Raw genomic sequence first — 6,100 nt, 5'->3', positions numbered from 1 at the left:
CCAGCTAAGAGCCTTCAGCAGCCTTGATGGGAACAAGAGGACCTGGGCCCACACACACAACATGCCTCAGGGAAAACCTAAGGGAAGAATACTGCCGAGGAGGAAGGGACATCTCCTCCCTCAACCACCCAGGACACCAGAGTGCCAGAAAAACTCTGGGCTGTCTGCATACCTGCCCCAGCTGGCCACAGCAGCTCTGCGCATTACAGCTTCACTTCCAGCTCCTACAGCAGCAATTTCAGGTAGGATGGAACTCCTTTTCTCCGCTTAGAGTTAAAATCATAGAGCAAAACCAGAAAGTCAGTGCTCGTGTGAATGGTGTCCATCCTGACCTGAGTCTCACACTCCCTGTTGACCCTTCACAGAGCCGTGGCTTCAGCACTTCCACAGGGACCCCGACTCTAGACAATTCGGAACCAACGTCCACACTAACTCCTGCTCACTATCTGCAGCAGGGAACTGCCTAAAGCCTGTGTTGATGTGTAGCTTGCATTGAAAAAGTGACCAATAACATCTGGGACATTTCCAGTAGTCTCCATGTTTTTTCAAAAGTCCAAACTATCAGATGAAGTGTCAATTCAAGTTTTCTACATCCGGAGTCTGGTGGTAGGAGATCCAAACCTTGGGTCTTAGAAAAGATATTTAGACGTGAGCCCTGGTTGGAAGGAAGAACTACCCAGGATGTTTTTCCAGGGCTTAACGGATGCTTCTGTTTTAAGAACACGGGCGGCTTCCTGGGACTTGCATGCACATCCTACGTTCCTTATCCTGGAATATGTTTCTGGTGCTCTTCAATTCCTTGTCTCCAAGACGCAATCTCACCTCAATGGGTTAAAAACAAAAACATTCACTGCCCAAAAGTCATCCAACAAAATAGAAAAATAACTCTTATCATTCAACCTTCACATTCAAGTTTCAGAGACACTGCAGGAGCAGACATTAGACATTATGGAGAACTAATCTGCAGTCTTAGCTCTCCTTGAACCTAGCTGACATCATAGCATCATCTTTGGCATGCATGGTCTTTGAGTAATAGCTATCTCGTCATCCAGTTTGTACTGGTGAGGAATGCTTTCACAGGGCTTGAGATCAAGGTCCAGCACAGACATGACAAAGGCCAGCCGGGACCGTGATAAAGGGGCAATAGCCCTCTGGTCAGAGCTTGCATCCCTCACACATGGGGCAGTCCTTGGCGGTCATGGGTACTCTACTGTTGCACCTTTATTAATGCGCCACGTCCTGTTGTCCTCAGTGGACAGATCAAGCAGCTTCTGATAACACGCTTCATCATAATACCTGTCTATTTGTAACGTTTTTCTCTCCTCAGAAAACTCCTCCAGGTACTGCTCAACCCGGTTGTACAGAGGGTAGAGGCCTTCAATGTCCAGCAGGTCCAACCTCTGCACCTGGAGGGTTTTGTACAGAAGACAGCCCTTCGGTAACCCTAAGTGCTCTGGAGTGTTTTTTCCTTGGTGGTGAAGGATCCTGCGGAAAGGGCTGGCCTCACAGACTCATGAGCCCTGAAGCCCAGCCCTCAGGGCACTGGCTCGGCCCTTGTTGGAGCTGCTCAGCAGCACCAGCTTGATAACTTGCACCAGCTGCGGGATCACAGCGCTCATGCAGTGGGGCCCACTGCCCAGGCCGTTGGAGAGGAAGAAGAAGGGCTTCAGGTGGTGCGCAAGTTCCCTCCAGTCAGCCATAGGACTCCGGGCATTACAGCAACCGTAGATCAGCTCACCATTCTTAAATATCATCAGATTGTTCTGTGCCTCCTGTAGAAGACTCTCCAAGGCAAAGTGCATGCGCTGTTTGTTTCCTGAGTAGAGATCGAGGGGACAGTATTTATTTATCTGCTTCCACTTTCCAGTTGCTTCCTTGAGGTGCTGGTGCACACAGTAGCGACACACCTTATGCTTCATCTCATGGGTAACACTACTTGAGAAAGGAATGAACCGACATTTTAGCTTAATTTCCACACACAGAATTGGCCGGTGCTCTGCAAAGCGGTAGGTCTGAAGTCTGGTTAGGTTGGGAAGGCACATAGCATAACCATTGAATGTGTCCAGATCCTGTCACAGCGAGATTCTGGTCCTTCACACTGTATCTTTAAACACAGCTGCTTCACAAATTCTAAAGGCAGCTGAACAACTTCCCCACAGTGAACATAGTTCTCCCCCCAAAACTCTTTCATGACATTTTTGCCAAAGTCCACTATGTTTTGCAGGTGTTGAAGAATCCCTTCCGAGGTCTTCTTCCTATTTGGAGGAAACTTCAGAAAATGCAGCACTACACAGCGCTAGGTGGGCCATCACCAGGCTCTTGTTGCCTTCTCTGTGGTACCTCCATTCACTCTCATCCATCTTCCGCTCTTCCATACTCCCGCACCGCCCCGGAGCCTCACTGTCCCGAGGTCACACACACACGAGCTGGAGGCCGCCCGCCTTGGCGGTGTCCTGCCATGGTCATCTGGGGAGGAGTGCCTGTCAGCCTCAGCCTCAAGAAGGTAAGTTTCTGAAAATATAAAACACATAATTTACTTTCAGTTAATTTCATCCTGGCCTTTTCCAGTTAATTAATTTAATATGTTCTAAAAGCGTATGTCAAACCACTTCAGTCAATTATTTAAATGATTTCACAAATTTACAGACTGTTTCAACTGTTAAAGGCTAGAATTTTTGCTGAAAATTGTATGAAAAAAATGCTTTAAAACTTTGCCTGTGAGATATTACAGATTAGTCAAAAACTCATGAGTTAGTTTTCAGGTAACGACCCTGTTCCCATAATTAATTATGCTCCTCTAGGCCGTAGCTCACTCTTTAAACTTCCAAGTCCAAATCAAAAGTGCAGACAGCATCCAATTAACAAAGATACTTCAGTACAGTTGTTGGGAATCATGAATGACACTCTCATTACACTAATAGCATAAATATGCCATTCTGGTACATGTTTAAAACTGTTTGAGGCAGGGATAAAAATAAGTTGTATCAAAAATTTTTGGTAAGATGTGTGATTCTTGTTGTAAAGAGGAAAGACGTACTTTATGTATGGAAAAAGACTAAAATTCCTCTTTGCTAAAATCACAAAGAGGAATGCGGCAGTAGAGCAGTGTGAGGTTCAATGCTTAGCTTGTGTGAGAACCTGGGATCAATCCCCAGAACAATAAAAACAACCAAACAAAACAAATTATGTTAAAGAAAAGTATTTCAAAATGAGTTTTACAAAGTTCTATTTTAAGACTGTTTTGCCTAAATTAAGAATTAATTTTCCTATAGTTCTATTGCCTTAATTTGTATGTGGCTATAAAATCTTGATTAATGATTAATGTTTCATTTAATCCTAACAAAATTTCTAAAAAATGCTCTCTTTTTAATGGTAGAAAAATAGAATCACAGATACATATATATATAATACATATGTAATATATATAAAACCTAATATATGTGCAGATATGTGTTTATAAATATGCAGCTTTATACATATATAAATATATATATATATGTATACATAGCTTTTTTTTCCTTTATTGTTGTAATGGATGGTGTACATTTTGACATTTACACAGGTTCCTACAATGTATCAAATATATCATACATGAATTACCCTGTCAAGCATTCTCCTTCATCCCCCACTCACCCTATTCCTGGAGAAGTTTCAACAGGTATTATTTTTGCCTTTATTTACATGTGTACACATTTCATTGCACCGTATTCACCTTCCTACCTCTTTTTCCCAACATAACTTTTCTTACATTTCTTCAAATCGAAAAGAGCATTTAGGATATAAAAATAGCAAATAGTAACGCATCTAAATTAACTGAGTTCCCAGTATCAAAGAATGAAACTTTTTTTTTAGGCAAAAGAAGACATGTTTTCTTTTCTTCAATTATTCAACACAGTTATCCAGATCTAAATGTAGATGACAATGATCAAAGATGGATGAGATAGGTGGGATGGTGATTTGAATAAAAAGAAACTGATAACTGAGTTAAAACCTGAATAATATAAAGTTACATTTTATATATTCCTATGGTTATCTAGCTCATTTGAAAATCTGGTGGCAAAGCTTTCAAACAGAAGGAATTACAATAGAAAGTTCTTACAGCAGAAATCATTTGTGATGGTGAGAGATCAAAACATGTATTTTTAGCAAGACTGTACTGAAAAAAGAAACTATTAAAACTTGATATTCTGCTATGATAGCCTATAGCAAATTACTCCAGATTTATCTATTGTACAAATTTTCTTTTTGTCCATATAGCTAATTTTAATTAGATTGTAAAAAAGAATCCTATATCATCTACATAATTTGAATAAACCAATTTGTTTAAATTAAATCAGATTAACATGTTACTAAATGATAATTACTTAATCTTTATTGAAAACATAATTATGCAACACAAAAATACAAATCTTATGAATGCAAATCTACTGTACTTCAGAAACATTCAAAAAATCAGAGAGCATGGATTTTTAGTAAGATAAGTAGAAAATTTTGAGGGAGAATTCTTAAAATTTAGCATTCTTAGATATTAGCAAAGCTATGTGTTTTAATTGCTGAATATTCAATACTAACAACAAAATGAGACATGTAATGGAATAATAAAGTATGACCCAAACATATAAAATACCAGTAAATAAGAATCATCCTCAAACTAGCTCATATGTTGGACTTTTTAAAGTTTCTTAACAAGATAAAGTATATTAACAGAAAACTATAGAAAAAGACAAAACACATATGATCATACCAATAAATATAGAAAATCACTTGATAATATCTAACACACTTTCATAAAAAAAAATTACTCAACAGACTAGGAATAGAAGACAATGTCAACTGATAAAGGGTAGCCATATAATGCACAGAGCTAGTTTTATCATTTATGGTGAAATATAGCTTCCTTTAGGTTCAGCAACAGGAATATGATGTGTATAGTCAACAATTCTATTCTAGCAGGTCCATTAGGTGAGAGAGAGGGAGATAGACAAGAAGAGAGGAGAGGAAAGGAGAGGGGAGGGGAGAGAAGGGAAAGGTAGAGAAGGGGAGGGGATAAGAGGAAATGGGGGAAAGAGAAGGAGAAAGAAGAAGAAAGAGGAGAGGAAGAAAGAGAAGAAGGAAGAAGAAGGAAGAGGAAGAAGAAGGAAGAGAAGAAGAAGAAAGAGAATAAGAAAGGAAAAGAAGGAGGAGGAGGAAAAAGAAATAAAAGTTATTGAGATCAGAAAGTTAGAAATGCAAATTTATTTGTAGATGATTTGAACTTATTTATCATCATGTCTAGGGAATATACATAAATTGAAATTAATATTAGTAATTGAGTTCAACAAAGTTTCATCAGTATACAATAATCAGTTGTATATTTAGCAGTAGACAACCTGAAATAAATTAAGAAAATGATTCTTTTTATAATATCATTAAACAAAATATCTACGAATAAGTGTAATAAAAAATTAAAGACTTCTACACTAAATACTAGTCTTAGATTGGAAGACTAGAAATTGTTAAAATGTCTACACTACTCAAAGCCAATTCAATACAGGAAATTTAATTATCAGAACACAAATCTTTTTAGCTCCTTGATTAAATTTATTTCTATTTTTTTCTTTTCAATAACACTGCAAATAAGATTTTAAAATATTCATTAATATTATAGAAAAATACCTTCAGGATATTTTTGTAAAAAATTGAAATCAACATATGCCTAAAATACTTATACTTTTATGTTTATTGCAGTATAGTTCATAATTTTCAAAATGTGGAAGCAGCCTAAAAATCTGTTGATGGACGGACACAGATAAAAAATCCTAGAGATATATATGCTATACAAATATAACATTAACCATAATAACATCAAAAATTACTAGCATAAAATAACTTAACATAAAACATATTTATATCACTAAGAATATTGTGCTTTTTAAAAACCATTGTACATTTAAACGATTGTGGAGAGGGTATAGCACAAATCATTGGTTATTTCTACAGTAAAAATAGAATTTAAAATTTAATCTTAACATCAACAAAACAAATAAAAAGTGTAACACAATGCACATTCATTCCTATAGCTAGAGACTAAAAATAGCAAGATGCATTAATATCTACACAT

General features: G+C 37.4%; 1 pseudogene; it reads right to left on the bottom strand.

The window, feature by feature from the left end:
* Positions 1-939: 939 nt before the first annotated feature.
* LOC109674481 (inositol-pentakisphosphate 2-kinase pseudogene) lies at positions 940-2,375 on the bottom strand (annotated as a pseudogene).
* Between the last annotated feature and the right edge of the window lie 3,725 nt (positions 2,376-6,100).

This window comes from Castor canadensis, chromosome 11, assembly GCF_047511655.1.
Source record: "Castor canadensis chromosome 11, mCasCan1.hap1v2, whole genome shotgun sequence".
NCBI lineage: Eukaryota > Metazoa > Chordata > Mammalia > Rodentia > Castoridae > Castor > Castor canadensis.
This window is presented reverse-complemented; position numbering and strand designations above follow the sequence as displayed.